The 23,754-nt window shown below is 53.2% G+C and overlaps 1 protein-coding gene and 1 long non-coding RNA gene across 2 annotated transcripts in view; one reads left to right on the top strand and one right to left on the bottom strand.

Moving 5' to 3' along the window:
* Positions 1–23,754, bottom strand: part of Zfp469 (zinc finger protein 469) — a 229,528-nt gene that overhangs the window by 119,622 nt on the left and 86,152 nt on the right. The window contains exon 2 of the mRNA XM_011248576.3: positions 7,191–7,283. The gene's annotated coding sequence lies outside the window, so the exon portion shown is untranslated. The remainder of the gene's footprint in view (positions 1–7,190; positions 7,284–23,754) is intronic.
* On the top strand, positions 3,026–7,267 carry Gm39268. The gene is made up of 3 exons (XR_879282.2): positions 3,026–3,191; positions 4,791–5,007; positions 6,682–7,267. It is a non-coding gene; the product is annotated as a predicted gene, 39268 (long non-coding RNA).

The following is a 23,754-nucleotide window of genomic DNA, read 5'->3' as shown; positions in this document are numbered from 1 at the left end:
CCGCCTCCCCAGGGTGGGTGGAGTTGGTAAAGTGAGACTTATCATGGAGCAGCCCAAAGGCACCTGGGAAACACTCAGAAGGCTGAATGAGAGGCAGGGGTGCAAGCTTTGGAACAGAGGGGTGTGCCTGACAAACAGCTCACAACAGGGGATCTAGGGATGCACGCAGGTGTCGAATGTGGCTCAGACATGGTGCTGTGAACAGGTGGGGGTGCCCTCCAGAAGGAGCCGATGATTGGGGTGGAACAGCTGGCACTGGAATGTTGGGGGCCATGGCCATGAGGAAGTTCAAAGAGGGCTGGAGGGAGGGAAGTGGGGGGATGAAGGGATGGAGGACAGGTCACAGTCCTGAGGACAGAAGGAAGGCAGGAGCCTCTGGAGACGTCAGACCAGCAGAGGTGGCAAACTGAGAGGGGCTGTGGAGGTGGACATGGGCACAGGATGGCCCAGGACTGTAGAGGTGGACATGAGCACAGGATGGCCCAGGGCTGTGGGAGTAGATATGGCACAGGATGGCCCAGGGCTATGGAGGTGGACATGAGCACAGGATGGCCCAGGGCCATGAGCACAAAGGATAGCCCAGGGCCATGAGCACAAAGGATGGGTGGGCTAGGTGGTGGACCATAGAGCATCCTCCCCTCTGCTGACTCCTTCTGGGGAGAATGCAGGACAAGTGCTGGGCAAAGGGCCTGAAGCCCCTGGGGCAGTTTGACCTTCTCATGTCAGTGTGACCTTCTCATGTCAGTTTGACCTTCTCATGTCAGTGTGACCTTCTCATGTCAGTGTGACCTTCTCAGGACAGTATGACCCACTGGGGCAATGTGACCCTCAGGACAACATGCCCTGTGGGAAAATGCTATCCACAGAGTACACAGGAGACATCCAAGCTGGCCTGTCCATGCTAGGAGAGGCCCCATGCAGTTAAACTCACGGTAAAGGCCCAAGCTCTGTGAACACTGACCAGGGTCCCCCAGTGAGCTGAGGATGTATGAACAGTCTGGCTTCCTGCCTGCTCCCCAAAACTGGGTGGTAGGCCCCGCCCACACGTGGTACCACAGCTCTCTGCTTTCACAGACCTGGGGCCTGTCTGCCAGGTCTCATCTCCTGGCTCACGTGCTGCTCGTAGGTGGAGAAAGCCCTGTGGGTGGGTTTTAAAGCCACGGACTCTACAGTGCTTCCTGAACATCCAGGTTGGCTGGTGGTGAAGGGGCATGGTGACCCAGCCAAGGAGAGGGTAGTTCTGTTCCTTCCTTGCAGTTTCAGGATGGGTGTGGCCAGCTGGGCCAGCTGGAATATTTCCAGGTCATCAGATGGATCCCAGACCTGCTCTTGGGAAGGCTGTGTAAGCTGTCTGCTGCCTGGGTTCTGCAACTCCTCATAGCTACTGGCAACAGACCCAAGCCCTAATTGCAGACTGGTCCCATCTATCCATCCATCCATCCACCCATCCATCCATTCATTCATCCATCCATCCACCCATCCATCCATCATACAGGACCCAGCTCCTACCCCCATAGGGCTCCCAGCAAGCTGCCCCTCTGCTTCTTGTGGGACGTTCCATGAGTCTCCTCAGCCACAGATGTCTCTGCTCAGTGAACACTCACATAGTGAGACCAGAGCAGAGGGGCCTTGGTGGACACACATGCCTTCCACAGGTGCCCTCCATTCTGCCGAGGACTGGTGTCATTTAGGTCACTTGAAAGGGGTAATTGGACATGACTGCAGACCATGTACATCGTCCGGTTTGTTTTCTGGTCTGTGGAACATTCCATTGGTGCTGTGGAGAAGTACAGTTGGCGTAGCTACCCAGTGAGCTTGCTCACCTGGAGTACCTTGGCACAAATCCTTTCCAGATATCACAGCCTGACAGGGTCTGTCCTGACCCCTCTCATGCCAATGACTGTCTCCTCAGGCTAGCTTCTCTGGAGGTCACAACTGTACCATCTCAAACCATGACATCCATCATGGTAACAGGTCACTAGCCAGGGGAGGGGACTGTCCACACACAGGGATGGAGCCAGCCACATAAGCCATTGTCACGGGCTGTTTGACAAGCCTTCATCCAGCAAGCTTACATCTTACTGTACTTTTGATGATCCCTGAGATGAGGCCCTGGTTCTGTGGAGCCACCAAGCTTATGTTATGAGCGGTGTTGACCCCTAAGGATGTTTAAAGGTCATCAGAGCATCCAGTCCCTGCCCAGTGCACCTCGGCGATTCCACGGCAATCCAGAGAGGATCTGTGTTTGTCTGTCTGTGATTCCTAGGACCCAGAGAAAAATGTTCTGTCTTGTCCAGGTGGAAGAGGGGCCTTGTCCCCTAGCCAAAGGATCCCTTTCCAATCAGGTTGGTCCGGTCTCTCTGAGTCAGTTCATTATACAGCTGGAGGTGGCAGCTACTATCCCTTCAGCCAATCCTGAGAGGATCCCCAGAGCCCAAATGGAATGGGGAACAGCCAGAGTGGATAGCACAAGGCGGTTGAGGTGGTGACAGTAGGAGGGGACAAGGTGGTAATAAGGCCCTTTTTCACAGAAAAGGAACCTGTGAGACACCATAGGGATGGAATGAAGGGGAGGCCCGTCTCCTCCAAAGGCACAGTACATGAGGCAGGTCTCCACGTCAGTCCTCAGCCGCTTGGTCCTGAGAAACCTCTACTAAGCCCTGACCCACCCAGCTCAGGGCTGGCTTTCGAGCCCAGCTCCTGCTCACTGGAGTGATGTTCTCGCCGAAGCCCTTTGGAGCACGCCCAGTCCTTTGTTATTTCAGGTTTTATTTCCAGTGGGTTTCCACTGCCGGGGCCATAGGATGGATGGAAGGGCGTTTTCTCTGCAACTCCACTAAGCCCAACGCTGACTCCTTAAGCAAAGCCGGGTGCAGTTTTGGGCAGAAATAGGCTCCAGATTCAAGGAATGCGGTGGTGTCCTTCTGTGGTTGGAAACATTAGCATAGCGCAAGCCCACCCACCCGCCGCTGTAGTATGTGTGCAGGCCACGTTCACCAGGGGCCGCAAACTCTAGAAAGTGCTGGGTTGCCTGGACAGGGTGTCCCCGAGCTCGCTGGCTTGCTACAGAGGCTACACAAGAGGCAGCAGGAGCTGAGGCCAGCACCGCGGCCTTGGCTTCTACATTGTGGTCTGTTAGGGGTGCGAAGCCTTCTGTTCACTGGAGAACTGCCCAGGAATCCTTCTGCCTGGTAAGCAGCTCTCGGGGAGCCCCAAGAAACCTGGGTCTCTGTGGTTCCTCCCAGCCGGTCCACAGCCAGAAAAACAGGCAGCCCTGGGGCAGCCCCTGCCTGCCTCAGACCGATTTCTGGCAGCCAGGACTACCTACTGAGCTTCCCAGCCTCAGAGCAGATGGGGGTGGGGGCTGGGCAGAGTTGACCACATCACAGGCAAAGACTGCCTTTAGCCCATTACCTTTGTCCCTCTGGATTCCAATCTCACCAACTCATTTCCTTACATAGCTGGAGGCGTGGCCAGGGTGGGAGCTACTGTCCCCTTAGTCAGGTCTGACAGGGTCCCCAATGCCAAACGGGATGGAGGCAGCAAGATCAATGAGGCAAAGGCTGCTGGGGGTGGTTAGTGTCTGAGGAGACAGAGTGGTAGAGAGTCCCTTTCGCACAGGAAAGGAGATATGAGACACCTTCTCTGTCTGGGACCCTCTGTCTCTGGAGCACAGAGTCCCTTTAGCTCTCGCCTGCTCTTATGATCAACCTGTGCCCTAGCTGAGAATGCCTCCTGTCCCCAAAGCCAGAGAAGCAGACAGTGTCTCCAGGCCCCGCCCCTCCAGCTGACAGAACCAGGAAGTTCCTGCTGAGCAGTAAGAGTTGATGTCCTCAGCCTACCTGTCCCTCTCTGTCCAGCTCCTGGGTGCCAGGTCCTCCTCTTCTTCCTGGGCCTCTAGTTCTCTCTGCTTATCTCTGGTGACACTGGTCCTACCCCTTCCATGTTCTAGAGCCACCTCCCCATAGGAGCAACACTAGTCCGGTTGCGTTGTATCTTCAGGGCTGTGAGCCGGAGGCCATTACAGCTCCGTCTATGAGTCAGTACTGGAGTGGGCTGTGTTAGCCTCTAGCCTTGCGGGGCTGAAATCGGGGAGCCACTGGCTGCCAGACAAAGCCAACTGCGGAGCTCCTGACCCAGCCCAGCCCACAAATGTCCCCATAGGTCGGGTCATTGCAAGAGGCTCTGCAGAAGGTGACGAGGATTAGGAAGAAGATTCCAGCTCCCCTGGGAAAGCCTTTCCATGGGGATGTCCTAACTAAGATCCAGGGACGTGGTTCTCAACCTTCCTCACACTGTGACTCTTTAATGCAGTTCCCTATGTTGTGGTGACCCCCAATCATAAAATTATATTTACTACTACTTAATAACTATAATTTTGCTACTGTTTTGAATCATAATATGAATTTCTGTGTTTTTCTGGTGATCTTAGGTGAACCTTGGGAAAAGGTTATTCAATTCCAAAGGGGGTCGAGACCCACAGGTTGAGAACCACTGGCCTAGGGGATCAGTCCAGAGGCCCCAGTGAAAACTACAAAATTCTATGGTTCCCTCTAACCTTGTTGATGTCACAGGTGCATGCCTATGGCCCTGTGATTCTCTCAGGCCCAGTGTCACCCTCAAGTGTTAGGACAGGTATTTAAAAGCGGCTTTTTTTTTTTTTTTTTTTTTTTTTTTTGGCCAGGAACCACCAGTTCCTCACCTGAGACACAGTTAACTAAAGTTATCTGGAAACCCCAATGCCTTCATCTGCCCGTTCACTGAATGTCACCTGCTAACTCTGTCCACAGGTAACTAATCCCCCAAGAAGTGTCTGTTGCGCATGCGTGCGTAGACACACACCTGACAACCAAACCGAAGATACGTAGAGCAGTCTGAGTTTCAGAGTCCTGTCTTCTACCCAGAAAAGGCGCCTAGAGATCTCCAACCAACAGTAACCTTGGGTTCTGGGAACAAGAGACTCCTACAGAACAAGACCTCCTGTCCATTCAGGGGAACTTGGAAAAAGTATGTGTTGGCAGAGGAGCAGGGAAGGGGTGGGGGTGGGGTGTGGAGCCATGACCGAGGCCCAGGAGACTAGTGTTAGAAACTCTGGGAAGGGCACAGTCACGATGCCCTGGATGCAGTGAGCATCTCAGGGTGAGACACAGGACTGGGCTGGTAAACTCGAGACTGTGACCAAACGCCTCAGAAAGACAACAGAAGACAGAAAAGGGTTGTCTGAAGCATGATGTCAGAGGTTCCGGTTCGCATGCTTGGCCTCACTGCTGCGGGGGGGGGGGGGGGGGGGAGTGGGCCTGCTCTAACGCACAAGTGTTCTCCATTCTCCCTTTGCCCATCAGCTGACTGTGGGTGGCTCCCTCAGACACACCCTCGTGTCTTGGCTAACCTAGGTGCTTCTCCTTCACACAGGATAATCAGGATCAGTTAGAGATGAGGAGGTCCCTGGGGGCAGGGAACCCTGAGAGCTATTAGGAGTGCCTTAGACACTGAGGGACTTTGGCAGTGAAGCAGATTCTGAGGGCCAGGGCAGTTGGCCTTTTTGGGGGTGGGGTCCGGCTGCCTTGGTCTTAGAGGTTTGTGATATTTCTTCACACTGAGCGCTCTGGAGTGAAGAAAGTATGCAGAATATCCCAGTCTGGAGACTCCAAAGTGGAAAAGCCTGTTGTTGTTTTTCCCTTGCAAGCTTGCATGGACAATGGTGGGTTTGTCTTGTAGCCTCCTCCAAAGTTCTGGCTATTTTCTCTGCCCTGTGCTGACTTCCTGTGAGGAGGGGACCGAGTGGGACAAGGAGGTGCTCCCGGGAGGAGCTGGGACATCTTCGGCTGAAGCTTTGTTTCCTCAGGACACCCAGTAGCTTTGGGGGTACATGGTCTGAGGAGAGCTGTTCACTGCCACCATGAAGACACTCTGGGAGTCTGAACATGAGTGAAGCCCTGGCTTTCTTCTGCTCTAAGCCCAAGATTCTTTTTCTCTGGGAGACTCTCCTTAAAGAGGCAGACAGGCTGGGTGTTCTCTGGCATGTTCATCTGTGTCCCCTCAGTGGGCAGGCCATGCCTAGGTGCCACCTTTACCTGCTATACACATGGGGAAAGTTGTGGACATGCCTGAGTCTAAGTCCCGTGTTGTAGGATCACTGGGTGAAGCACTGTGGAGACACGTGCCTCCTCTGCCACCACCACAAGCTCTCTCTGTTCTTTGTAGCCTTGTGCCTCTGAAATGTCACTTCTGTAACACTCGGTGCCATCACTTTTATACCAAGTTTCTGAGAGAGAGAGAGAGAGAGAGAGAGAGAGAGAGGGAGAGAGAGTGAGAAAGAGAGAGAGAGAGAGAGAGAGAGAGAGAGAGAACATTCTAACTAAACGCTGTGGTCCTTAGTATCCACAAACTGGGCCCAACCACAAGGAAGTCTGCCCCAAATTGCAAGCCCAGAATCTTGAATGATGCCACACTCCTTTGTGTTGATGACTCGGCTGATGCCCCCATCACTGGGGAGGATGGAGATGATTGTCTTTCGTACCCCAAAGGCCTGAAAGGTCCCTGGGCTGAGTGATTAGACCCCCAGCAGATGCTGTTGTTGGCAGAGATAAAACCTTTAGTGGGTGGAGCTTACTGGAAGAAGATTAGGTCATTGGGGACAGTCAGACCCTTAGCCCTTTCCTGGCTCTCTCTGTTTCCCAGCAGCCATGAGAAGACCAGGCTCTCTCTACCATGAACTATTGCCACAACGCAACATCGTCACCGACCCAACTCAACAAGGTAGACAGCGAGACCATGGACTTGAACTTCTGAGACCATGAGCCAAATAAGACTTTTCTCTCGTAAATTGATCTCATTGGCTGCTATGTCAGTGACAAAGGGCTGGACAGCATGGGGCACCTTGATACATGCATGGATGATACATGCACGTGTGCACCCATAATGCTGGGGCGCTCATCTGTCACACCATGACTAGTAACGTTACAACGGTAATTCTTTGGGTTCACCTCAGCCTGATCAAGACCCCGTCAGGTGGGCTGGCACTGTCTGACTGGCTCTCTACAGACCCTGGTGGGGCCTCAAGTGTGAGGACACTGCTGGGAAACCTCACGGCTCTTTGCTCAGTTGACACCACACCCATCCATCCTCCTTCCCTGATTCAGCGGAACTTTCCCACCAGCCCCTGTGCTTCTCAGCATCTGTTTCCATACCTGGTCTCCCAGGGTCAATTCCACAGCACGAACGTCAGCTGTTCTCAGCCTCTGGGTGTTGAATGACCCTTCCACAGGGGTCACATAAGACCACTGGAAGACACAGAGATTTACATTATCAGCCATAACAGTAGCAAACAGTAGCAATGGAAATAATTTTACGGTTGGGGGTCACCACAACACGAGGAACTGTATTAAAGGGCCGTGGAGTTAGGAAGGCTGAGAACCTCTAAAATAGATGAATGGCTGAGTTGCTGGTCTTACTCAGCCCTTCCTAGGATGATGGGCAGAGCAGGGTGTCCACTGTGGGACTGCTCTGGATGCTGAAAAACACAGCCTGGGACCAGAGTTGACAGCCGCCCAGTGCATTCTTTCTGGATACTGGCTGACTCTTCTGACCTAGTGACCTTTCTTTGCTTGGTGACTGCTCAGGCACTCCAGACCTGCTCTAGCTGAACAAGGCAAAGTGACCATCATGGCTGCTGAACTGGGCTGGAGAACTCCCAGCGCGGGGGTCGGGGTGGGGGTAGGGTGGGCTGCAGCAATCTCAGTCTCTATGATCTGGTCACACTGCAGTGGACACCGGGCCACACGCAGACGTGTTCGAGGTCTGTTGGAGCAGGGTGTGGGGGAAGTGAGTTCCCAGAGCAGCGTTGAAGGAAAAGGACCTAAAAATAGGCAGTGAGGCGTGACTCATGAGCTCTGCGGGCAACAGGGAGCATGGGGTTTGGGGACAGGAATTCCCCTCCTCAGGGTAACTTATTTGGGCTGTGGATGATGAAGGTAATCATCACAAGGTGACTCATCTGGGGACACAGAGGTCAGCCTTCAGTTGCTCCCATGAAGCTGACCTCTCTGCCTCAGACTTGTCTCCAGGACTACTGAGGGAGACGACAGAGTGACCTTACAGGGGTCACGGGAGGACATAGCCCAGGGAGGCAATGCTGGGAGCTGACGCATCCTCTTACCCACTGTTCTGGAGTCAGACTCCAACAAGAAGCAGGCCTGAGAATCAGCCCTGCATCCCAGACAGCAGACTGAGTCAGGACTCTCCTGGTTGCTCAACATTCTCCCTTCCCAAGGTCCTCACAGCCGGCTGCCTTCAGGTCTCCATGTAGCATGAGCTTGTTGCACCCGGTGCCTCCAAGGGGGCTGGTTTATCAGAAGCAGTTTCCCAGAACACCCCGTCAGCATGGCCTAGACCACTGAGAATGCCACCAGTGTCACCAGACTGCCTCTGTCCCCTACTGTGGTCCTATAGCTAAGGAGTGCTGAGGCTAAAGGACAAAGTTGAGTTTTCTGGGAAGCCGAGTTCCTGGTCTTGCCTGGAGAGGTCATCTCCTTGTCACTGAAAGTAAGACTTCAGTGTCCCTTGGACAGCTAATTTTCTTGTTCTCCCAGGTCATGGCCTTTCTGTGGCACTCCACTGGGCACACAGAATGCTTTAGCTATCACAGTTAGGTGACTGTCTTAGTCAGGGTTTCTATTCCTGCACAAACATCATGACCAAGAAGCAAGTCGGGGAGGAAAGGGTTTATTCAGCTTACACTTCCATGCTGCTGTTCATCACCAAGGAAGTCAGGACTGGAACTCAAGCAGGTCAGGAAGCAGGAGCTGATGCAGAGGCCACAGAGGGATGTTCTTTACTGGCTTGCCTCACCTGGCTTGCTCAGCCTGCTCTCTTATAGAACCCAAGATTACCAGCCCAGAGATGGTCCCACCCACAAGGGGCCTTTCCTCCTTGATCACTAATTGAGAAAATGCCTTACAGTTGGATCTCATGGAGGCATTTCCTCAACTAAAGCTCCTTTCTCTGTGATAACCCCAGCTGTGTCAAGTTGACACAAAACTAGCCAGTACAGGTGACTGTTATTCTCACCTGTCTGTCAACTCACTGTCCACCATATACCCATCTACCCACTTATCAGCTCGCACACCTACCCATTCACCAATTATTCATCCACCCAGCTCACCTGCCAGAGAGCCACATCCAGCCACCACCTCTCTATCATATCCATCTAGAGACTACATACGAAGTACCCACTCCCCAAAACTACACTAGGAACATGGCTTGGATAAGATGCTCAGCCCCCTGTTTGCCTGAGAACAAAGCCCACTGAGATGGACCACTATCCTTGAGAAGTACAATCTTAGGGGAGTCCATATCGGATGTCTGCAGAGCAGGGGATACATGTTAGCTGTGAGTACATCTGTCCTCCTACCATGCTGCCTGAGGGATCTAAGGAAACTTCCAGAAAAGCTTATGGATATCTAACAAACCATCCAAAGCCAGATGAGAAGCATTTGTGCATAGGGCATTCACCAGATTAGGGTGCACACCAGCAGATGGGGCCACATAAGCATATTCCTCCAGCTTAGCACTAGTGTCCCTGGTCCACACTGATGCCCCTGGTGGATGCTGTTAGATACTGTGTGAGTATCAATTGGCTGTTGGAGGCAGAGGAGGACTCTTGGCCAACTTCCTAGTCCTGTCTTTGGAGTGCCATAGAGGGGCTCAGAAGCCACCCTGATTGTGTAGTGACCTACATACACACCTGCATAGTACCTCTCCTCAGCTGAGCGGTTGGTCCAGAGTTGGAGCCAAGGGAGGAAGGGCTTGCGAGCAGAGAGGAAGACCAGACTGCACATCCCAGGTCTGGATATGGGCACGTGGCCTGCAGGCTGGGCACATTCAATCAAAATAGGGCAGGTTCTTAGGATTGCGATGGTCCTTCCAAAAGACAGGGTGAAGTGTCCGTCTGGTTACTGAGAGATGGGACCTTTGGGGACCTTTGGGGAGATGTCTTAAATGAAGGAAACTTTTGTCCAGTGGGTTGAGCTTTGTTCTCACAGGGCCTGTGTCCATCATGGGCTTTCCAGCTGCCATGACAGAGCCCCACCCTAAGCCAGAGGGGTGTCATTGCCTCAACCCCCAGAGGGGCTGAGTCGGGGGCTCAGGAGTTGGATGTGAGATGCTATGGTGTTCAGGATCCCTTTTCTAAGCAAGCTACTGCAAGAAATGACTCAGCATCCCAACTGTCATGTCCTCCTGGCCTCTCAGGACCCACAAGGGCTCCAGGAGGAAGGGGATAAAGGTGTCCTGTCTCAGGGTCATCCCTGACCCAGCCAACTTCAAAGCGCCAGGGCATCTCTGGAAATACCTTCCCGTTGGCACCCACACAACCTTTTGGGAGCAGGTGCCAGCCCTCAGTACACAAGTACCAAGGAGGGGCCTGAAAGAGGAGAGGCCAAGGGCTCCATGGCCAGAGCTGCCCCTCAGCCTGGGTGGGCACCGGAGTGTCTCTGTCAGGGAATGCCCCCCCTTGTGTGGCATCAATAATAAGAATGTATCAGATAACAGCAGAAACAAAACAAGGTACCGCAGTGCCACCTTATCTGTGGGCTGTGGCAGTGCCACCCAGGTCTCTGTGCTTATCTGGGGGCTGGCAGAGTTCGGATTCATTCCTCTTGGGTTGCAGGAGATACTGGGATATTTATGGAATGTCCTCAAAGGCCTTGGGCTGAACCTCTTCCGTTTAGAGAAGAAAGTACAGGCTGCCCAGGCCCATCTCCAGGCTCCTCGCCCTTGGCTGTGCAGAAAGCCAGTGAGCCAGCCACATTTCCTGAGACAGCTTCTTGAAGCAGGTGCCGGGCAGCCTTTGCCTGTGTGGCCTGTGGGAATTACTGACCACATACACTTAGCTCCTCAGGTCCAGCCTTGCCCCGCCAGGCTTATATCGTCCCATCAAAGGCACAGTACCTGACATAGTCGCAGGTGCCTGGGCGTATCTCATGCCCCCTCCTCCCACCCATCAACAGTGGCAGAGGCTAGCCCATGCATTCTTCCAGTGCAGAGTGTTGCTGGAGCCTCCTCGCCAGCTCAACCTTTCTGTACTGTTGCTTTCAGGACCTTGGTCCCTCATCCTGTGGCACCCAGCTCAGCCGGCCCCGCCTTCTCCCCTTGTTCTCATTCTCATCTCACAAGTGTTGTCTCTGATCTCAGAGGGATGGATCCCTGTGGTCCTAATGGAGAGGCTAAGAGCACACAGATGTGGGTCTGACATCTGCCACGTACTGGAGACACTGACAGGGCCACCGCTTCCTGGTTGGCCTCTTCCATGTTTCCTTCAGTCTGTCCCATGGCCAAGCAGAAGACATTAGCCACCATGTCAAGCACGCCAAATTCCAGGATGCTGTGTCCAGCTTGGTGTCAGGTCCTGAACTGTTACCTGGGCCCTGATGACATTTGGGCTCAAGTGGAACCAACAACAGCAGACACAGCCAAGCCAAGCCTGGGTTCTTTCTTGAGCCTCCCAAGCCCAACGAGCACATCAGGGGTCAAGAACCCCACTTTAGCCCTCATTACCGCTCTGTGAACAGAGCGCATGTGAGGAGATGCAGCCTGACCAGGCAGTGTCAGACATGAATATGAATTCTCCAGGAGAGAGAACCAGGTAGGCGGGCCTGCAGGACACAGAGTGTCCTGGGAAAGGTCCTACCTCTAGGCTTCTTGGGTGTCTCGCTCATACTTAGATGGTTCATAGTACTGGTTTGCATATATTGAGGGCCACTAGCACACACTGGGAAGGGCCAGGCACCAGAGATGGCACTTTCACATCATGGACACCTTTTTCTCTAGCACCCTTGGACCACCTAGAGTGCCACAGACCTCAGCAGTGGTTTCCCTGTCCCTAAAGCTGCATCCAACACAGCGTCATCTCCTTTTCCTAAGGCTGCGGAGCCCCGTCACTGAACCATGCCTGTCGGCCTGCTATGCCCTGAGCTCTGTGGTCAGTACACTCCCTGTGCACTCATCCATATATCCTACTCGGTCCTGGGACACAGAGGGCACCAGATGCATCACCTGCACACAATGACTGACTTCCATACAGCTTAGAAAAGCTTCCTCCCCACCCAGGGCAGTGCTCCCCACCCACCCAGATCAGTGTTCCTTCCCACTCAGATCAGTGCTCCTCCCACCCAGGGCAGTGCTCCCCTGCCTCCTCCCCACCCAAGGCAGTGCCCCCCCATTTCCCCTGCTTTTTTCTCCTTCATTCCCTCATTACACAATTATTTACAGAACTGACTTGGGTCTGTCCTAATGCTCCTCAAGTGGGCCATTTCTGGTCATGAGAAACAGGCTGTGACATTCTGCAGGATGGGCAGGGGCACCGCAGCCATTGGGAGAAACAAGTGCCTGCTCTGAGTCAGTATCACCTGGCTTGTGTCAGCTGCCAGTGAGGCATAGCCTTTGACTCTCCTTGACATGGGAGCAGACAGTGCAGGGACATGAAGGAGGGAGGACTCTGGCTCCTGTAGCACCCATGGGGCCTGGACACGCCTCAGTGGCCCCCGTCCAAACAGGTTGTAAGACCTGCCTGACTCAGTAGCAGCTATGGGGCCTGCCGTGTAAGTGAGAGATGACAGAGCCAGCCATGAGCCATGGTCACCACTAGAGACGACGGGAAGGTCCCCATTCAGGCCAGGATGAGGGGACATGGGAGATTTGTCTAAAGCAAAGCCAAGGATGGCAGGCAGTCCAGTGGTCCCAACACCTTTCTGGCCCATGTCAAGAATGAAAACTACTCATCACATGAGGGGACAATGATAACTCAGCTCTTTGCTCTACTCTAAGATTGCGTGGCTAGCCCACCGTTCCAGGTTACAAAATCAGAGAAGCCCAGAGGGCACCGCACAGATGGCAGAGCCCAGGGCAGAAGCTGACCTTGGCTCCTGGCCCACATCACAGCAGACCATGGCACAGGTCCTCCGGAACCAGCACTCTGCAGGGTGTCATAGCTCCCCGGACAGTTTACAAGACTGGACTGGCTCTCCTCCCCACGCCTGACCCTCACAGCTTAGGTCAGACAGAGTGATTCATAGGCCATGAGGCGGGGCCATGTCTCTGCTGTCCAGCAGGGGGCCACAGAAGGGTGAGCACTGGGTTCTGTGGCAGGACAGGGACAGGACTCTAAGGCTGCTTCTTTAGACAATCATTCCACTGGGAAGCAGGGAGATTGCCCTTGGGGACAGTGACACTGGTGGATCTGGTAGATCCTGAGCCATGGGTAAGGCACAGATTCCCCCTTGCTTCTATTGAGAGACTTGTAGTGGGTAGAGGGGAAGGCCAGGCATCTGACTGCCTTTCCTTGTGTGTGTGTGTGGTGTATATGTGTGGTGTGTGTGGGGTGTGGGGTGTATGTATGATGTGTGTGTGTGGTGTGTGTGTGTGTGTGTGGTGTGTGTGTAGGGGTGTATGTGTGTGGTGTGTGTGGTGTATGTAAGTGTGTGTGTGTAGTGTGGGGGCTGTATGAGTAGGGTGTGTGTGTGGTGTGAGGGGATATATGTGTGGTATGTGGTATGTGGGGTGTGTGTGTGCTGTGTGGTATGTGGGGTGTATGTGTGGTGTGTGTGTGTAGGGGTGTATGTGTGTGGTGCATGTGTGTGTGTGGTATGTGTGTGTGTGTGTGTGTGTGTGTGTGTGTGTGTGTAGTGTGGGGGCTGTATGAGTAGGGTATGTGTGTGTAGAGTGCTAGTCTTGTGGGGCTGTGTGGTTCGTGCATGTGGGGGTGCCTGTGCTTGTTCCCATGTGCAGTAATGTGTGTGCTCTTAGTGTAGGGGATTATATGTGTGTTTCATGCCCGTGTGTATGATGTCTGTCACTCCCATCGTGTTTGTGTGTGAGTATGGTGTATGGCATGTGTGGTGTGTTTGTGTGTATGTGTAGGGTGTGTGTATGCGCGCAGAGTATATATGTGGTGTGTGTGTGTGTGTGTGTGTGTGTGTGGTGTGTATGTACACGTGTGTGTGTGGTGTATGTGTATGTGTGTGTGGTGTGTGTGGTGTAGTGTGGTGTGGTGTGTAAGTACAGGTGCCTGTGGAAGCAAGAAGAGAGCACCAGATCCCTTGGGTCTGAGATTGCAGGCAGTGATGAGCTGTCTGATGTGGGTGCTGGGAACCAAATCCAGGTTCAAGAGCAGCAAGCATCGTAAGAGCCGAGCCTTCTTCCCTGCTGCAGAGGTGTACCTTTTAAAGTCTGGATTACATTATTCCAACACAGAGACATGAAGGCAGAGAAGGCCAGCTTCTTCAGGTGCTGCTAGGCCGACAGGGTGTCTATTTGGGGCCCATCTCTCACTTCTTGATCCCCGCCCTGGCCCCCATAGCTTCTCTGCATGCCTGCCCTCTGATTCCCCAAATAGGACTAGACAGCTTTCTCTCTTTATTTCACTAACCCATCCAATACTGACAGACAAGGAGCTGCCATGTCTCCCATGCTGAGGGGGGTGCTCCTGGACATGTGGTCAGGACAGACCTTCAGTCTGGTGAGGGTCACAGAGAAGCCGCGATGGAGCTTGAGGGGAAGCAGTACTCACTCCTTTAGCTACGTTTTCTTGTCACTGTGACACAGTAGCCATTAGTCAGCCTCTCTCTTCCCATGGGAGTCTCCTTGAGGGTGTGGACTTGGTGTTAGAAATGAAGCTGGGACAGAGCCTTTGAGGTCACCATGGAATAGTCTAAGGTGGCCAAAGGAGAAAACTGCCAGAGTTTGACAGGATGGACTTCGAACCCTGCTTATCCGTTGGATGGGGTGGATTTATTGTTGGAAAACCAGGAAGACTCAAGGACCCTGGTCCAAGGCTGGGCTACAGCTAACAGGGCCTGTGTCTGTGGTTGCCTCCCCCCCCCCCCCATCCTGGGCTTCAGCGTGTGTTGGGTTAGGAGTAGGGTCCTGGGGATACAGGCTCTATATCCTGTTATGGTTGAGTCCTAAGTGTCCCACAGGTTTGTGTTTTGACACTTGTTATACACTTGGCAGCACTATTTGAGGAACCTCAGGTGAGGCCTCGATGGAGGAGGTGTGTCACTAGGGTTATGTCTGGCCCCTCCTTCAGGCCTCATTCAATCTCTGCTTCACTGTGATAGTCTCGACCACACACCGCATGATCTGAGCTGCCCGGCCACGTCTTCCCTAATTGTATCTATTGGGCATTTTGGTCACAGTTAAGTGAAGGGAACACATATGCCAGCCTTGAGCAGTGATGAATGCAAAGGACCAAACTGTTGAAAAGAAGAGAGGTAGAGAGCAATGCCTAAGTTCCATATGGGGCAGATACACAGGCAGCGGCGAGTTCCCCTGGAGCAAGGGCATGACCAGATAGGTCACTCCTTGGCTGAGGGGCCTGGTGCAGAATACCAGGGCCTGTGCAGATGGTAAGGATTTTCAGACAGGCTGGGAAGATGGTGCAAACATAGACACATCTGGAAAGCGGGAGCCTCAGTTGAGGAACTGTCTCCTTCAGACTGGCCTGTGGGTTTACCTGTGGTACATTTTCTCCATTGTTAATTGATGTGGAAGATCCCAGCCCACTGTGGGTGTTGCAATCCCTAGGCTGTTGGGCCTGAGCTATATAAGAAAAGTAGATGAACAAGCCAGAGGGAGCAAGCCAGTTAGCTGCACTTCTCCATGGTCTCTGCTACCGTTCCTGTCTCTAGGTCCCTGCCTTGAGCTTCTGTCCTGGCTTCCCCTGATGATGGACAGTGATCTGTAACCCAATAAGCTCTTCCCTTCCTCCTTCCCTTCCTCCTTCTCTTCCTCCCTTCTTCCCCTCCTCCAAATTGCTTTTAGTCAATGATTTATCACAGCATCATAAAGCAAACTAAGGCGACACTGAAGTATAGATGAAGACCCAAGTTCCAACCCTCTGGACCCATGTAAAACATTGGCTATGATGGCACATGCCCGTGATCCTAGCCTTGAAGAGGTGGAGATAGGAGGAACCCATGGAACTTGTTAGCCATCCAATCTAGACAGAGTACTGAGTTCCATGTTTAGTGAGAGACCCTGCTTCAAAAAATAAGGGGAGAGTGGTTGACACATAATGTTGCCCTATGAGCTCCGAATACACATATCCACACATGTTCACACCCACTTGTGCAACACACACACACACACACACACACACACACACACACTCTATATCCAGTGGTCTCAGAAAATTAACCCCTGTGCAAGGCCTTCTGGGTAGGTTCCTGTATGGCCCTTCCCTTCTTTAGACTTGGGTAGAGAACCCTGGCCAGAGGTTCCTGCCTGGCAGGACCCAAGAGCTCAACTAACTGTCTCTCAGGGCATGAGGTGTTCTCTTAAAAATAGACACTTGACTTTCTGGAATAGAGAAGGCAGGGCTGTAGGAACCTAATGGCTCCCTTGAGAGGCACTGAGCAAGCCCCCTGTCACATCTCAAGGCCCCCACAACAACCCAGGGCCCAGTGGGTTCCTGGAGTCACAGGAGATTTCCAGCACTTTCCTGCTTTAGCCTTCGCTCAGCTAAGCAGGTGCTTGTGCCTCTGTCTGAGCACCTGCCTGGTATCTCAGTGGAACATGGCTGCCTGCTGGGGCTCCTGGCTGGAGGGTGGCTGTCGACTATGACCCCTTGACAAGAAGCTGCAAACATCTGCACACCCTTCTACAGACTCTCAGGTCCCTCTGAGGCCAGGAAACTCCAGAATGGAGTACCTGGCTCCCTGAAGACCGTGCTCTGGCCTAGCCTGGCCCATTCTGTGGAACGAAAAAGGCTGACCAGGAGACCAGTGAAAGCCACAGTCCTCCCCACATTGTCCCTGGGAAGACTGCCTCAGCCGAGGGTGGAGAGGGTGGTCTCCCAGATCCCTCAGAAAGCTGACAAAGCCCTTGGAAGTGAAGCAGAGCTTCCATGCAGTAGAAACTAAAGCCACCTCAAAGGTCATAGTTCACATTGGTTGCCATGGCTGTCAGGAGTGTGATACCCAGCCAGTCACTTGGAGCTGCTCCATGGAGTTCCTCAAACCAGACTGACCAGCGTCCATAGACCCGACAGAAGCCAGTGAGCTCATTCAGATAGGACAAGGAAAACGGTATGCTTTTGAAAATACTGAAGCTGTAAATGCTGACGGTGGAAACCGACTGTGGAAACTCACTGTCAAGCACTGTCAAATCTTCAAAATGAGGCTCAAATACGCAGATATTCGAGATGGCTGCAGGCTGAGACAGCAGGGAACTGAAGCAGAAGTTTACCAGCAATGAGGGAGGAAACTGTGGGCCGCCCACTACACAAGGGCACACCGCTCATTTTTGCACACACACACCCATCACCACTTTCCTGCTGCCTCCTGAGTGCCCCCCTCTGGCTCCTCCCTGCCAGTGCAGGATGACCCCAAAACATCTGTTCTCTCCTTTTCCCCTCCATTGATTTATTTATTCACTTTACATCCTGATCCCAGGCCCCCTCCCCCCCTACAGCCCCTCCCCCTCTCCTTCTCCTTCTCCTCTGAGAAGTGGGAGGCCGCCCCTGGGTACCAACACACCCTGGCACATCAAGTCACACACAGGACTAGTCACTTCCTCGCCCACTGAGGCCAGACAAGGCAGCCCAGTTAGGGGAACAGAATCTACAGGCAGGCAACAGAGTCAGGGACAGCCCCCATTCCAGTTGATGGGAGACCGGCATGAAGACCAAGCTGCACATCTGCTACATAAGTGCATAGACCTCAGTCCAGCCTGTGTGTGCTATCTATTTGGTTGGTGGTTCAGTCTCTGGGAGCCCCCAAGGGTCCAGGTTAGTTGACTCTGTTGGCTTCTTGTGGAGTCCCTGCCCTCTTTGTGCTTGGCTGTGGGTATCTGCATCTATTTCAGTCAGCTGATGGGTGGAGCCTCACAGAGGACAGTTATGCTAGGCTCCTATCTGCAAGCATAACACAGCATCATTAATAGTGTCAAGGACTGGTTCTTGTCCACAGGATGGGTCTCAAGTTGGGCCAGTTCTTGGTTGGCCATTCCTTCAGGCTCTGCTCCATCTCTGTGCCTGCACTCTGAGGACTCTGCTGTCTATCCAGCAGGCTCTGTGGCCTGAGCAGACATGTCAAAACCAAACACTTCCCAAGTGTAACTGTTTGTGACTGGACACCTGTGAACGTGGCCCTTCTCTCCCACAGAAACCTCTAGAACAAGACACTGGTGCCCCCATGAGCTGTGTCAGCCTCGTCCAAGGTATCTGTGACAGACTTTCCACAGTAGCAATATACCCAGGTTCCCAGGAGGCCCTGAAACCTTAACATTGCATCCACTCAGACTTTTATGCTGGGGTGCAGGCAGGGAAAAGGAAGTTAACAGGCCTTGGGGTGGGTATCCTGTGCTGGTCACACAGTTCAGACGTGGGAATGCAAGGTAACGCTCTGGAGTTACCCCTTGAGCATCAGAAGGTCCCAAAGGTGCACGGTCCTTTAGTGGGCAGCATCTGGCCGTGTGATCCAGCTTCCAGGCTGTGTATTCTCAGTTGCTGAGTTCTTCAGGAGCCTTGTCCTTGACTGGCTGCCAAGGGCAGACAGAAGCTCCCTGCAGCTCTGCTGCTCAGAGGCCAAGGCCTAGACATCCTTGCTTGGCAGGAGGTGGTACCCCAGGCCCACTGGGTCACCAGAGCGGGTGCCTCACCCGTCTCCTGACTCCTAACTGCTGAAACCCTGAGAAGGGCTCTGGAGAGAAAACTTGCACTGATCTTGCTCAAGAGCACATGAGCTCAAATCTGGACATGTTTGCCAAACACCTGCCAGGCTGCCAAGGCGAGTCCCCAGGGTCAACAGACAGCCTGGCCATGGGCACCTTGGCCAAATGAGCACAGAAAGCTGCCACAGGGACCTTGTCACCCTTGTCCTCAGTCTTGTGAGTGGTGACAGGGATGGAACACAAGCTTCCCTTCCCCACCCCTCGAGATCTGGCTTCTCATGCCTGCAAGGTGCACAGACTCTGCCCATCTCTAGGCCTGAGCAGGAGCCAGAGATCCATCAATGTCCCCTACTGCCAAGAAGGTTTGTGCAGGAGGAGGCTCTTGGAGATGCCAGGGCACACACGCATGTGGGGACGGGGCGTTCTGCACATAGCATTTATCTGACTTGCAATGGAGCCTGCCAGCAGGTGAAAATATTAACATCAACTTTATCTCTTTCCCCTGGCGCTGTACTGTTATGTCCTTCTGGCTCAGCTGGTTTATTTGAGAAGCAAAAATACACTCACTTATGTGTGAAGTTCCAAGGCCCAGAATTCCAGGACAGGTGATGGCTACCAGTGTCTCTTGGGCAGTTACTATCTCACTTGGATGACAGACAAAAGAAGTAGCTGCCATCACCACTGGCTCTCCCTGGCCCACACACTAACTGACCCTGTGCTCCCTCCATCCATAGCACAACCCTATCCACCCCCAGAATACTCTGAGCCCAGGCTAGACCTCTGCATTGTACACTAAAAATGAAGTCCACAAGGACATGTGACCCTGTTGAGATGCCCAAGAGCTGTATAATACTGTTTTTCTGGGACAATCTCAACCACTCAGACAATTCACAAGAATTTAAAAAGAGTCCAAAGTAAATACACTGAAGAATGAGTTATAGCCGTCCCTGGCTATCTTTTTGTTCTTTTATCTGCCTTTGCACAACTCCCAAATTTTCATAATGAGAACATGGGACCAAAACAAAAGACAAACCCAAACCCAGACATTGCCATTTTTAGAAAGCTCAGTGGGAGGCTCCCAAACAAGCCACACAAATGTCTCCTCCCTTCCAAAGCGTGTCTGCACTCAGAGCAGATCATGGGAAGGGGACAGGACCCCGGGTCTGGCTCAGCCCCTCTGACCTGATAGGACTGTCATGACATTTACTGTAAGAGTCCTAGAATCTTCCTAGGAGGCAGGGGCTGGTGGCCCATTTGATTGACAGAGAAGGTGCAGCCTCAAGTCACACAGCCCAGGTGGAGGCTAGCATACTCGAGGGCCTGTTCTGCATGCATCTGCCTGGATCTGTCTAACCCCCACCCATGAGTCTGGAGCTTTCCCAATTCACGAAAGGCGAATGACGGCCCAAGAGTGTGGGTCCAGCCTACCCTGCCGTGGTAAGGTCCGGTGTGTGCCTCCAAAACCTCTCTAGAGGGGCCCTCTGAGCATGGGCTCATTTAGAAGCCAGAGCTTCTCAGTTAGTCTAGGTGAGATTACCCTGGGCTAAGGGCCCTCGCCCAGTGACCATGGTCTCTGTAAGAGCAGAGGAATGAGCTGTGAGGGCAGAAGGTGGGGGCTGGGGTGACAGCCACCAGCTGGAGCCTGCAGGGCTTAGAGACTGTGTGATACCTGAACGTCTCTCTCAGGGCCCTGGTAGGAGGGGACTCTGCCTATGATTTGGATGTAGGGTCTGGAAAAAAAAAATGGGCTCTGTGACTATGAGCCTAACATTTGCCACAAAATACTGGTGCCAAAGGCTGGCAGGAACAGAGAGCAAAGCTAGAGGCCCACGTGGGTCACAGATCCTGCAGGAAGAAGGCCATGAAGCCCGAGGCCAGGCCCAGCCAGGGTCCCAAGGTATCTCCTACCCACCCCCTCCTGCTCGCTTCTCTGTATGTGATTCCTGATGGGTGTCCAGCATTGTCCCCTACCCTGGAGGGGCGCAGCTTTAGCAAGGCAAGCCTGGGGCCTGCCTGCACAGTCACACATGGTGGGCAAGTAGGTCTCAGAGACACAAAACAATTCCCCCACCGTGAATGTCTGAGCTGCAGGGCGCATGGGAAAGATCTCAAGAAGCACACAGGGTATTTCTATGCCCCTGAGAGAATTCTCTCCAAGCTGAACTGGACTGTTTCCCTGCATCCCTGCATCTATATATCATTGCATCTCTGTATCCCTGCATCCCTGTATTTTTGCATCTATGTATCCTTGCATCTCTGTATCCCTCCATCCCTGAATCTCTGTATCCCTGCATCTCTCCCTCCATCCCTGCATCTATTTATCCTTGCATCTCTGTATCCCTGCATCCCTGTATTTTTGCATCTATGTATCCTTGCATCTCTGTATCCCTACATCCCTGCATCTCTGTATCCCTGCATCTCTCCCCGCATCCCTGCAACTCTGCATCTATATATCCTTGCATCTCTGTATCCCTGCATCTCTGCATCTCTCCCTGCATCCCTTCATCTCTGTATCCCTACATTACTGCATATCTCTATTCCTGCATCTCTCTCTCCCCATCCCTGCATCTCTCCCTGCATCCTACATCTCTGTATCCCTGCATCCCTGAGGTGGTGCCTTCCTTCCCAAGCATCCTCTACCTGGAGACCCACACCTAGTAAAGGGAAGGAGAGGGAATGAGACCCTGAGATGACCCAAAGGCAAGAGAGCTGGCGGGAAGGCGCCATACGCACAGCAGGCTGAGAATGGAACATTGTTTGGATTTGAGTAGATGTCACCAGGTTAACGTAAGGGATGGAGGGAGAACTGCAATCCTGGAATCCACCTCGAGGACTCTAAGCCTATGGCAGAGGCACCTGCACATCCCCACTGAGTGCTGCACTGTTCACAGGGGCCAAGCTGTGGGGCTGGACTAGGTGTTCATCAACTGGTGTGTGTGTGTGTGTGGGGGGGTAACTTTGAAGTTTGAGTCTGGCATAAAAGATGGAAGTGCGTCATTTGTAGATCATTACATTCAGGGTAAGAAACTGGACTCAGCTACTCAAAGCTGCTACTGGGATTGGCTTAGAAAGGGGCACAGCTCAGCTCCAGACTACTGCCTCCACAATGCTGGGAGATGTGTCAACCCACCAACCCTTGAAAAATACGGCTAAGGCAGGCATTGCCAAACCCCACGGAGCCCAGTGGCAGGCACAGTGTAGCCCTAGTGGTCCTAATACCCCGGCACCCCTAACCTGTAGGGTGTGGCCCTACTGTGCATGGAACAAGGGTTTCTGAAGAAGCTAGGCAAGCCCAGCTGCCAGCGATGGCAAAGTGAATTAGGGAGGCCACTCTGGACCATTCAGGCACCATAATGGGCATCTACAGGCACCTACAGGCTGGGTGGCTTGTGAATCACAGAGATACTTCTAGGTCCAAGGTCTCAGATGTTGGTAGGCTCCCTTTGGGTCACAGATGGTGCCTTGTTACTGTGCCCTCGTGTGGAAGAAGAGACAGCCTTTCTCAGGTCTTCCTCTTACGGGGGCGACTATCCCATTCTGAGAACTCCATACCGTGATTCATCGCCTCCCAGAGACCCCAGTCCCATCATGGTGAGAGCTTCAACTTGGATGAGACTTTCCCGAAAGAAGCAGCCCATAGTAAACAGCTCACCCTGGATCTTTCTGTGCCCTTAGCAGACCCTATTCCCTAAAGTGAAGCCCTCCCCCACCTGGAGCAACCACGCCCCTTTCCTCACAAGAGTGTGGTTCTTCATGAAGCCCCTCTGAGGCGCTGGCAAGACTGAGGATAGGAAATGCATAGTTTAACCCCAGGGAATCTGAACTGGATTAGTGCGTTGCGGGTGTGCAGCCAGAAGACACTGTGGTCGGGTAAGCACACAGAACTAAACTATTAAGTGGGGGAACTAAACTATTTAAGGAAGTTGGAAAAGGGTCCTTTGATCACCTGGACATAAGCAGACGGCCTGAGGAAGCTAGGGGAGGGGAGGGGAGGGGAGGGGAGAGAATGGAGTTAGAGGAGGATGAGAGATGGAAGGATGTGGGGACATGCAACGGACAGTCTGTTACATCTCCATCAATGTTCTGAAACAGGCAGTGGACTCGAGAAGGGCCAGCCTTCCATCCTCGCTGTGGGGAGGTGGACAGAGCTCAGTGCTCTGTGGGATCCTGAAAGGCTGTGTACGGCGCAGGGGAAGGGCTGCTTCTACAGGCACAAACCCTGGCCTGCTCCACACAGACCCATGAGGTGTCTTGTGGGGGCTCCCAGGTGTCACACACACACACACACACACACACACACACACACACACACATAGGCAGCCAAAGTGTTCGCACACATGAACCCAGCATGCAACTGCATGTTCATACTCAGACGTCTGCACACAGTCACTTCTCTCCACCTGGAGACTTTCTGAGGTTTCATTTCTGGGACAACCACGCATAGGCCTCGCAGCTCCTAAGCCACTGAGGCACCGGGCACAGCTCAGGCCAGAACTGAGCATGTAAAGAAAGAACCAAACGGATGAAACAAAGGCTGCAGCGCATGCTGCATCCTCCCTGCCCCTGCAGGTCTGGGGTCGGGGAGATGCCTGCACTCCAGCCGTGAGAACTGGAGATGAGACCACGCACCCCCACTCGCTTCTACTGGGACTCAGCCCAGGCCTCGGACTGGAGGGAAGCACACAGCTAGGAAGGAAGGATAACTTGTCCTGAGAGCCACAGGTGGCAGGTGACATGGAGTCTTGGGACGCCTTCCTGCTGTGTGACCTCATCTAGCCTCACAGGCTTCTGGGCCTTCAGGCTCACTAAAAGCAGCAGCCCCGTTTGCTTCCAGCCCCATGTCTGGGCCTTGGCAGCACAGACAGTTCCACTCTCACTGCAACCTTCCTCCAGTGTAGATGGCAGAAGGAAGACCTTGACTCATGTGACATCTTGGTGACCCTGAGAACCCAGAAAGGAAAGCTCACCACTCATGGGGCCCCTGTACTGCTGGTATTGCTGGGATTTGTCCCTGCTGTCTGTCTGTCTGTCTGTCTGTCTGTCTGTCACTAAGATGTGTCCCTGTTGTCTCTCACCACAACTTGT

Source organism: Mus musculus, chromosome 8, assembly GCF_000001635.26.
Source record: "Mus musculus strain C57BL/6J chromosome 8, GRCm38.p6 C57BL/6J".
NCBI lineage: Eukaryota > Metazoa > Chordata > Mammalia > Rodentia > Muridae > Mus > Mus musculus.
This window is presented reverse-complemented; position numbering and strand designations above follow the sequence as displayed.